Source organism: Rousettus aegyptiacus, unplaced genomic scaffold (assembly GCF_014176215.1).
Source record: "Rousettus aegyptiacus isolate mRouAeg1 unplaced genomic scaffold, mRouAeg1.p scaffold_m13_p_5, whole genome shotgun sequence".
Taxonomy (NCBI): domain Eukaryota; kingdom Metazoa; phylum Chordata; class Mammalia; order Chiroptera; family Pteropodidae; genus Rousettus; species Rousettus aegyptiacus.
Window position 1 is genome coordinate 10,187,896 of NW_023416308.1, and position 11,670 is coordinate 10,199,565.

An 11,670-nucleotide genomic window follows, 5' to 3' on the forward strand; every position below is an offset into this window, starting at 1 on the left:
AAAATACATTCATAAGACACTTCTAAAAATAACTCTTCACTGTAATTCCGTCCTTATGCATCTGGACAGAGATGTCATATTTCCTCCACAAAGCTTCCTTTTATGTTGCAACAGTAAGAATCTCAATTTCAAAATGAACCAGAACAATCGAGAACTACAAACTCCTTCATGAGATATGATTATTTTATTAGTATTTTATATACATTGTCCAAATATGATGGGACATATTACATTTTAACTGTGCGATTCTTTTAACTATAAAGTAAAGCAATTATAACTCAACGTTCTGTCTTTCCTCATCTCTCTTTTTTTCTGTTAACACCTGGTCTTCCACAAAAGGGTCAGTGTGATCTCTGCAGAGTGTAGATAAGGAATATGACCATGATAAACTAAAAAATAGAACATTAAGCACATATCAAGTAATTCAGAAGATTAAAATCTGTCATTTGTGTATGAAACCAGCAAACAGTTGGTTATTACTGGTTCAGTTATGACAGGTTAAATAAACATGTACAAATTAATAGGATGCAGTTAGTAACTTCTACTTTTCCCTCCAAAGAGCGGTGTTTTGGCAGGCAGCCATATAATCTGCAATAATCTGTCACTATTGTGACGCCCCACCCACTTCCTCTGCCCTACCCCCAAACTATGACTGGGATACATCTGGAGGGTTTATATTACATTCAGACAATTGTAAAGGCTTCTCTATAAAAACTAAAATTCGCATGATTTATACTTTTAAGGATTTAACATTCATACATTTTAAAGAAAAAACACATTCTGTGACATCACATTTAAAGATTACGTGAAAGTTTTAATTTCCTACTTTATATATTAGAAAGGATAGAGCCCCCAAATCAGTAAAACCTTCTGGCAATGCTTCTTGAATGCAAATGTATCTTATGCACAATTATAAGACTTTAATTTACACTTCAAACGTGTAAAGTATTAGGAGTTTGTAAGTCCAGGGTTATACATATTTCATTTAAACTTTGTTCCAAGAGCCTAGTGAAGCTGGTAAAGAAACTATTAAGGTAGTTTTCCTGGTTTCTAAAATATTTTATATAACGTACAAACTATGAGCTGTTAAATAAAAAATTATCTACTTTCCTACTCCATCTAATTCCATTTTATGAACTAGAATAGTCCCATGAATTATTAACTCATGACTAAAATATTTTATTTTTATATTTTAATAAATAGTCTTATATACTAAAACAAAATTACGAAACAAAGTAAATGTGATCAAATTTTCCAACTTTTCTGTCTTTAAATTTGGTATTACATTCACAAAATTACTCTGCTTTCTACCTTTTTCCCCTCTTTGTAAAAGAAGAAAAATAGGATATGGCTTTGTTAGTTTTTAAGCTAGGATGAATAGTATGCCATTTTGAGTAGCATATTTTTGAAATATTGTTTTACAGTAATAATATCATTAGCATTAACTGCATCTATTTAATAAACATGGCCTTTAGTATGTTTAAAATTTTTATTTAAAAGACTCTTCTGACAAGATTTTGATATTTTATTTGCAGCTCTGTATTTACCTTACCCAGGAGAAAGCAAAAAATATCAAACAACTTATGAAAAAAATTTCCACTTATATTTATTTGTAGAATATCAAATTACAAATTAAAATAAATAGGGCATATGAATCTAGTGCCTTTCGAGGTTGATTATTCTCAGCTGGACTTTGAGCTAAGGCCATAAATATTCACATGAAACTCAACAAAGAGTTTATTAGCAATGTTTAGATGCAAACCATATTTATAATTAAACACTAAATACAAAACAAAACATCAAACTTACTCATAGTTAGATCTTCTCAAATGCATGTCCTACATTTCCAGGCCAACATACTAAAGACGTTAGAATGATTTAGCGACGGCAATAATAAGATTGCCCCAGAGATGGCTTTCTTTAAAAAGCTGCCTCTTAATCACTTAGGAAAGATAAAACTGAACTCAACTTAACATGTAAGAACACTAGCACGCTATCAGCACCTTCGTCCTGAGAAAGGAAGTTATTACAGTGTTATAAATGAGGCTTAAAGAGAGTACTTCCTGGTCAGACAGTTAACGTCAACAGCATTTTATACAGCTTTACTTTTTGACATTTTAAAAAGATCGTTCTAAAAACTTTTCCTGAATTTTTTTCCCCAGTCCCTACAAAAGAGGAAAACGTGCTCAAGCTACACAAATCTTAGGTAAAATTCTATTAATGCCCATCTACTGTTATGGCATCATGCAAATATCAGAACTGGTTATTATTATTAATAACATCAGCTTAAGTTTTAACTTTACATTTATGCCCCCTCCATTTCCCCCCACCCTGAGTGCTAGAATAGAATGAGGTTTCCTGAGACACAGTAGAAGGTAAAGAAAGAACTTGGAGGACAACTCACCAATTCCTTGATAATGAAGAAGATGCAAATAAACACTCACATTTTAATTTTCAGATTTAAAGTTAATTCTCTTTTAAATTTATACATATACGAAAATCAAGAAACCTTGTACAGTCCTAATAAGGAACTGCAGATAAAAACAGCGTGACCTGGACGCTGCACATTACTATCGGTATTGCAAGCGTAAGTATTTCCTGTTATAACGCTCATTGGTTCCCACAGGTGCAAGTGCCTATGGGTACTGCCAATTTACTCTTCCTCTTGTAAGGGAACCAAAGGGGATCTCAGGTTGGCACAATCAATGCTAGGAACTATTAGGGCAGAACTACCTTGGGCTAACACCAAGAGCCTCCCAAACTAGGTTGATTGTGAACTGATGATTACCTGATTCTAAAGGCCTGAAGAAACTTATTTCAATAGACTTTCATTATTTTTCTAAGATGCACTGTTATAAAGAATGTATGTGACTTCACTCAGAAAATATGCGTTAATTGTTTTCTCTGTACAAAGCACTTTTCTAGGCACTACAAACACAGTAATGAACAAAACGAACTCCCTCTGGTCATTCAAACACTATCTAGCAGACTTTTGACGATTTTATATATAATGAGAAAGTTTCCACAAAGACAGACTAAAGGAATCTGTATGGAAATTTAGAAAGTCAATTGTAGTGCTCACTACTAAAAAGCATTGTAATTAAGGCCACCACCAGAACCTAGTACATAAAAGATCTTTTCCAGCATGTAGTATATAAAAGTAAGAGTCTTTCTGCTTTCAGTGTTTCAAGAAGGCCATGTTGGAGGCAACCGCATATATTACAGCAAGGAAAAGGAAAAACTTCTCACCATGAGTCACCAATGACTAAGGTCTTTTAATTCAGGCTTAAAACACATTTCAAACCCAATTACTTGTACATGCAGAAAACTGGATAACCCCAAATTAACATCAGAAGCTTGATCTGACCAATTCTCAGGGTTAATATCAGCATCCAAGAAAAACAAGTGAGGGCTTCTAATGGAATAATGGCCCTGTACTGAATTTTGTAATAATTTTGGTCTTATTAGTCTTTAATACCTAAGAGTCAAGTCAGCAAGCTTCCAATAAATTTTGTTACAATTAACAGTTGCTGAGATTTTAGCCAAATTAAGACACAATTGCTTTTGGATATATGTTGTGGTAGTAGGAATGGCTTTTATTTGCATTCAATAAAACAAATATATAGTAAATTCAAGGCCGCTCAAAGAAAAATGTGAAATCCAGACAGTAAAAGGTACAGATAAACACTGCTCTTCTGAGCTACACTTTACTTCCTTAGGATTTTACTTCCTTATGTTTAAAGCCGAATTTATCTATTTAGTCATTCAACAACTACTTAATGAGCACCTACTACATCTTAGGTATGTTTTATAAGTTGAGGATACAGCAATGCATAAAACAAATATCTCTGTTTTCCTAATTCCCAGTGTAGAGATATAAGACAAACAAATGAAGAAAATATTTGGTATGTCAGAAGGTAGTAAGCACAATGGAGAAGAATACAACATGAAAGGTAGGAATAACAATAAGTTTATTTGTTCACAGTTGCAAATTGCTTATATCACAAAATAAGAAACTTTGCTTTGGAAGACCAGAGTATTAGAGCTCCCCCAGACTCCACCTCTGACTCAGGCAAATAACCATCTTCTGTTGCAAATGACAGAGACTCATTTCATTTGTTGCTAATACTTAGAGAAAGGAAAAAAAAAACTTCCAAAAACCTGATGTTAGAACCTATTCCTTATTGATAAAACTATCACTGAAGGAAACAAAACTAACTTATCCCAAACACACCCAGAGTCAAAAGTTCATTTTAGGGGATATTGTCATGCTAAATATGAACATAAATATTTGCATATACTTGTTAGCACTGGCATCAAATTTATAACTGTCAGGTTCAAAAGTAAATTTTTCACTTTAGAATTATCCCTGTTATCTGCACTAACAGCAATAATTATATTAAAATATAATCTTTGAACCTAAAATAAGTATTTAAATTTAACAGGGTTTAACAAATATTTATTGAGCAGATACTAATCGTAAGACACTGTTCTTTTAAAACTGAAAAGATGGCTCACTTTCCAGTAAACTTGGATGCCTTCTCTTACATAGTTGCACACCCCACAGACTCACAACCCCACTGCCCCCACCTCTGCGTGCATAAGTGAGCATGCACACACTACTGTCACACTCACAGCCCCCAATCCGTACACCATAGTCCCCCTACCCAGGGCACATACCCCAAACCAACCTCCACAAACATCTACGCACACCCAAACCCACTTGCTTCCAGCCCCCCTCCCACATCCATGTTCCCTTAACCCCTCCACGGACACTGTCTAAAAAAAAAAAAAAGTACAAATCCTATTAATATAATATCAGAGAGAATATCAGTGTAATAAGAAAGGATACGAAGCAAGTACTTAGGGAATTCAAAGGAGAGCAGCAAGGAGGATGATCAGAGAAGGCCTCTTAAAAGGTGGCACTGGAGGTAGGTCTGAAAAATGATGAGCAAAAGGCATTCTAGGGGAAATAATGGCAAGAACAAAGACCTGAGGTGAAAAATCAGCAAGTGCTTGGCAAGTAGGCAGGCCAATCTGGTTGAGGCACAGGAAATACATACATCTATACATAAATATGTGGATTGTGGGGCAACAGATAAATCTGCATTTATTTAACTCAGTAGGCCATGGAGAATTAAGAGTTTTGACATGTGAATGACAAATTAAGAGGTGTACTGTTAGGGAGATTGAGAGAGCAACTGCTTAAGTAGGAAAGACAAAAACAAAAAGGAGAATGGAAAATTGTCACAGTATTTCTTCCCTAGCACCTTATTAAGACCCTTATCAGCTCCTTCTTGGACCATTGAGAGGTATAAAGTAGAAAGTATACTGAGTTGAAAAACCAGATCTAGGTCACAGTGGTCAAGTCTGCCATTGTCTGCATGACCTTGGAAAGTCACTTACCCTCACTGAATCTCAATTTCCTTATGTGCGAATCTATTATTTACTCTTTTTGGAGTCAGGAGCCATGAATTTCAGCAAATTATTAGGTCTGGGAGTAGAGCTAAAACAGCAATAAAATTGTTTCAAGTGATTAAAATAAGAGGCAGCTACCATTTATTAAACACTTCCTATGCATTCGTCACTGTGCTTGCTTCGTTTATTCCTTAGAAGAATCCCATGAGGTATGTATTCTTATTTTACAGATGAGAGAATTGAGAACTTTAAGAGTCAAGTAACTTAGCCAGGGCCAACCGACTGGCATAGTGACAAAGCCAACATAGGTACCTAGGTCTCTCTGAGGGTAAGGCCCTTTCTCATTCCAACGCGCCAGGCGTTTTCTTATATGGTAGCTAAATAATGCTAACATTCGTTTGTGTGCTCCAAACGAATCACTGTCTCTTTTATCACCCTTTTGATATACTAAAAGGTCTCAATGAGGATAAGAAACAAAGTGTGGACATAAATATAATCTGCTTATTTGTTGAAAATTAGTTCATTCAGTCATTCAATTTACATTTATTGAGCATTTTTCATACTTTGTGCCTGGTACTATACTTGGCATGGAGGATGCAAAGATAAATAACAACCATCTTTGCCCTCGAAATGCTCATGAGCTAGTAAAAGACAACCACACATAAACAAATAACTGGTATACAATGACAGAAGAGGATTTTGCACGAGAAATGGAAGCATAAACGTACATGAAGCAAAATATTGTAATTTTGTATTTCAGCTATTAAATCTTGACATAGATCATTTAAAACTATATTTATGTGGTTTTTAGAAATATTCATGTATTTACACACACATCCTTCAAAAAGTAAAGGTTTATGTTTACAACAGAAGGAAAATTAGCCATGAACTATGCTTTTGTTTCGTGTGTCTACTGCCAAGACTAATTAGGTGATTAGTTTATTTAAGAAAGCATTCTGCCTTGATGAGTGCCATCTTATTGTATTGGGTAAATAAAATGCATTTGAACTGTCATGAGCCTTGATTGCTATGGACATAAGCCAGTGTCATTAGACAGAAAGTGAAACATATAAAAATAAATACATACCACATGAATCCTGGTTTGATCTGGAAGTAAAAAGTTATCCCATTATCCATCAAAATTAGTTGAAGAAAGTAAAATTGAACTCTTTCAATGAGTACTTTTGTAATTGGCCAATTAAATATTAAGCATAACAAAATGTACAATGTATGGGGTTTTTGTTAGCCATCATTTACAGAGGCCAGAGATGAAGTGAAAAGGCCCCCCCCCCCAAAATAAACTCCAGCATGTCAATTGTGTTTGGAGTTAAAGCCACATGGGCCATACCTCTTTGTTTAATGGGAGTAGGTTTTGTTAGGTAGAAAACATTTGTTTCAAAGCGTCTTCATTTTCTCACTCATTCTGGGGATGAGAGACGTGTATTTGTGAGACAGCTGACAATGGTTAGGAGGCTGTTCCGTATTAACGAATCAAGAAACTGACCCTTAAGTCATTCTGTTGTAATACAGAAATAATTTAGAAAGACTTTAAATATACTTTAATGTCTTTAACAAATCTCAAATCAGAAAAAATACATTAGGTTGATTTGTAAAGTATTTAGGTAAGTGTAACAACAAATAGCTAGAATGATAAAATGCATCAATTTAAATCCTGCTCATTATCATAAAAATTCTAAATAGTTGTTGTGTTTAATTTGTTGCCCATACTGTAGAAATAAGTTAGATCACATTTTGGCCCATAAACATATCTAATTTATCTTAGATAAATATCATTTATTATTTTTTTTTACTGAACTGAGTCTAGGAAACAGTAACAATATTTTAATATATTCTCGCAAATAACAAAGCACCCAATTAAATAGATAAGGCTAAATAATTACAAACTGAACTCCTTATGGTGAAATGCAATTAATTATACAATATCCCACAAGGCAAAACTACCAATTCAAAACTATTCTCTCTGATTGACAGGAATTTCTCATTGAAGAATAAAAAGAAGTCTGAAAATGTCTTCTCAGAGGAGTGCCACAAAACACTTTTCGATGAAAACTTTGTTTTCTTTTGGCGGGAGTAGGGAAGAACCAAAGGCTGGAGGAATAAATTATAAAGAGATTTTTAACAGAGACTTTAAAATAAAAGTACTAGTAGTTTTCATTCATTTTCCTATACTACTGAAACCAACAAATCTGAACACTGGCAAGCAATGAGAACTTTTATTCAAGTTGGCTTAAACATTAAACCGAATTAGATATCAAGGTAGACTCTGAGATTACAATGGTTTGACTGTATAGGCCTCAAGTGGTAAAGAAAGTGTAAAATGGGTTATTGTATTTACTGGGCATCCTGCTAAACCAAGACTAAGAAAACTCTAAGAACTACAAACCAAAAAAGAACTTGTATTACTGTAACTATTCAGATAAATTATAAGGCTCCTTAATCTTGACTTTTGATTATACTTTTTAATTCAAAAGAAACGGTTTAAATGAGCATAGGTGTAATAACTGTACATATTTAAAGTTCTAGTGTTTTATTTTGTGAAACAAATGAAACTAAATTCCCACAGAATTCTTACTCCCCCCAGAGTAAACAGTTATTGTAGATAGACTCTGTCACTAAACATTCTATTACAATGAATCTCTTCATCATCTCTGGATCAATATCATAACGTAATGTGGTTTAAATGACTGCTTTAGTAATCAGTCAGGGGAGTATCAGAACATTTTCTTTTTGAAAAAGGAAAAAAATTTAATGTTTTATCTTTAAGAACTGCCATTTATACCAATCAGAAATGAGCTAGCAAGTCTGATGAAAGAGCTTATCTGCTCGGTTTTATTACTTTGTAGAATTATTGGTACTGTGATTCCCAATTCTTCCACAGACTATTTCATGTTTCACGCACTACACAGTGAACATATGCCCCTTGAAATAAACTCTTGAGTTAACTGACCTTGTTTGTTTCTTGAATTCTACCTAGAGCTCTGGAAAAATAAATGTAATGGAAAAAATTACATTTAATATATCTTAAATATAGTGTCTCATAATCAAAATCTGTATTTCCTATTGCAGTTCCTCTTATCTTCATAACTTCTATTTCCTAGGGGAGGACTTTGAATCAGTAGACTTTTCATAACTAAGTTCCACACTCTGAAGCCAGTTAAGAAATGTTCTGTATCAGGTAATATCAAATAAAATCCCCAAACGGCACATGTCCTCTACTTATTAGCACCCTGATGAAGATGACTTTGGTAATTTTTGTCGTGGATTTAAATAAGCAGTTCTAGGTAAGCCTTCTACATTATGTCTCTGGGAAATAATGCAGTATTTCTTTCTTCCTCTTGGCTGAAGCTGCCCATTACTAAATATGGGCAATGGCTTCTAATAACATATTTTAAACCCGAAACAAAGAAGATATTTAAATAACTGTGAAATGATACAGTTGTTACATTCACCATTATTTCCCCAATACCATCATTTCCTAACTCTTCTTCTATAAAAAAGAAAAGAGGTAAGGAGAAGCAACACACAGAGAAAAAGAGGTGAAAAAATTCACATGCAAAACTATAAGCATAACAAAGCACGTGCATTTAAGAGAACATTAGAAAGGTAGTCAGGGCAGTGTTAACTAACATATGCTAAATACTGTGAACAATTAGCCTGGTCATTAGTTTAATTTTCACATCCCTCAAAGTAGGAGGCTGCCCCCCAATTTCCACCCCCTATTGCTTTCCTCTATTTATTTCAGCATTTTAATAGACACACACTTGCCTCCCACCAGGGAATACAGGTCTGATTTAAATAGGCTTATCTCTCTCCTTTGCTTGTCCTGGAATTATGCCTAAAGCTCAGTCCTGGTAGCTTTCAGGATGAGAAATCTAATTGGACAGTGCTGTTAGTTGACTGACTCCAATATCTCTTTTCAAAATTTAGTTTGACCTTCCAACTATCTCCAACACATCAAAATTAAACAAATTTAGTATATATTCCTTTTAATCTGATTTGTAAACATTGATACTGATGTGCTGCCAAATCTGAAAAAGTTTCTTAGCTCCTCGCTGACCTAAAATGAAAAAATACAGGGTCTATCAAAATAAACATCCTCACTGATCCAAAACGTGGGTCTCCAAAAGGATCCCTTTTCCTTTCAACTTGTTTGCGATGGGTTGAAAAAGCCCTCTCCACTTTTCAAGTTCTGATTAAGCTATTAAAAGCCAGGTAGCCCCTCACTTTCAGGGCATCCACGCCAAACTCTGAGAGACGAATGGGAAGCCGTGGGGCCAGCGAGGGGGTCCGGCCATGCATCGCTCCTTCATCTTTTAAGATCTCTGTGTTTCTGCCAGACCCCTCCAGCTCGTGCGTTCTAGTTAAGAGATGTTTCATTACATAATCCCTGTTCCAGAGTCAGTCATGGAGTCACGGGGGCTCAGGCTGTCCCACGCCTCACACGCTACCCTTAGGAAGCTCGGCTGACTGCAGACCCCGACTGAAGACGACTTCGAGCAGCCCTGCACCCTCTTCCCTGCTCTGCCGGCTGTCCCAGCTCGCTCCGCGCACCGACCCCGACCGAGGCTCCCATCATCAGAAGCCCCTCTCGCTGCGCCCGCGCCCCACACCCACTGGCCTGGCCCCTCTCGAGGACCTCCCCGCCAAGATCTGCTGTCCCGGCCCCTCTCGAGGTCCCCTTCCCCGCCAGACCCGCTGTCCTGAGCCCATCGGACCTGCTGCGCCGGCCCCTCTCCAGGGCCCCTTCCCTTTCGCACCCGCCGTCCTGGCCCCATCGGACCTGCCGTCCCAGACCCGCTCAAGGTCCCCTTCCCTTTCGGACCCGCTGCCCCGACCCCATCACACCTGCTGTCCCAGCTCCTCTCGGGGACTCCCGCCCTCAGACCCGCTCTCCCGGGCCCCCTCGGGGACGCCCCTCAAACTCGCCCCTCTCGGGGGCGGCCCCTCGCCCCCCGGGTCTGCCGTCGCGGCGGCTCTCGGATCCCCTCTCTCCAGAGCCGCTGTCCCGGCCCGTCTCGGGGACTCCCCTCACACCCGTGGTCCCGCTCCCCGTCGGGGTCCCCCTCTCTTCGGACGCCCTGTCCCGGCCCCTCGCGGGGTCTCCCCCTTAGATGCACGCGTCCCCCTCCCTCCCTCGAGGCCCCCCACCCGAACCTCTGTGCCCCAGCCCCTCTCGGGGTCTCCACTCCACAGCCCGGACCGTCCGACCCGCTCGCGCAACTCTCCGCACTCCGCTTCCCTGCGACCCCGCTCGGCCCGGGATGCCCTCGCCCCGGGGCGCGCTGTCACCGCCCCGCGCCCCGGTGCCCTCACCTCGGACCTGCTGTCACCGCCCGGGCCCGGCGTCGCCGCCGCCGCTTCCTCTCTCACACTTGTTCCCGAGTCGCTCTTCAGCAGCTCGTCCCCTGGCGGAGCCCTTGGTCCGGTCACGGGGTGCCGGGTCCGGCCGCGCAGAGCCCCCGCCCGCGGTCTCCGCGTCGCGCCCCACTCTCTCCCGCAGGACCCCGCCGCCGCCGCCGCCGCCGCCGGGCGCCACACGGACACTCCCGCGGCCGCCGCTGCTGCTGTCCGAGGTGCGGCTCCTGCCAGGGGTGGCCAATCGCACCCGACTGCGCCGAGCGCGCTCCGCCCCACGGTCTCAGTCCGCCCGCCCCCTGCCCCCGGCCACGCCCCCAGCTCGGCTCCGATAGGCTCTCTACTGACCTTCCTTGATCACCGGGCACGGGCCGGCGGCCGGATATAGGTACTTGATTGAAGGTGCCTGGGAAGCCGAGCGGTCGATGGCTCCTGAGGATTGGCGGAGTTGGAGGCGGCGGGATGGGGCGGGGCGGGGCGGGGCGGGGTTTTTTCAGACACGGAAGACCTTGCAACTTCAGTTACCCACGGGCCCGCCTGGGGTGCGGTCGCTCTTGTTTGTGCTGCGCTGGGTCAAAGTTCAGAGTACTCCTCCCTGAGCCTTTACTTTTCTTGGGAGACTCCCAGAGGCCAAGGCCCTCTGGGACTCCCCTGGACCACCGTGTTAGAGCCTTTGAGGAGGTCCCCGTTCTTCCGCTAGACCTTGTACAGCTTTCTAAGTAATTCTGCCAGAAATGAATATAGCATTTATCCACTCAGGACTTGTAAATATTTCCTGGATTTAAACTCATATCTTCTTCAAGGGAGTTGCCCGCCCTTCCTTGTATTGCATTCAACAAACGTCAGTTTCATGCCCTTGGAAAGAGAAATCTGTTA

General features: G+C 39.9%; 1 protein-coding gene across 3 annotated transcripts in view; it reads right to left on the reverse strand.

Annotated features, from left to right (window-relative positions):
* TAOK3 (TAO kinase 3) overlaps positions 1-10,977 on the reverse strand; it is a 145,859-nt gene extending 134,882 nt beyond the window's left edge. Inside the window, exon 1 of one of the 3 annotated variants that reach the window (XM_016149524.2) lies at positions 10,760-10,977. The gene's annotated coding sequence lies outside the window, so the exon portion shown is untranslated. Of the gene's footprint in view, positions 1-1,809; positions 4,703-10,752 lie in introns of those variants that run through there. The other 2 variants (XM_016149522.2, XM_016149523.2) reach the window with 2 other exon arrangements.
* Between the last annotated feature and the right edge of the window lie 693 nt (positions 10,978-11,670).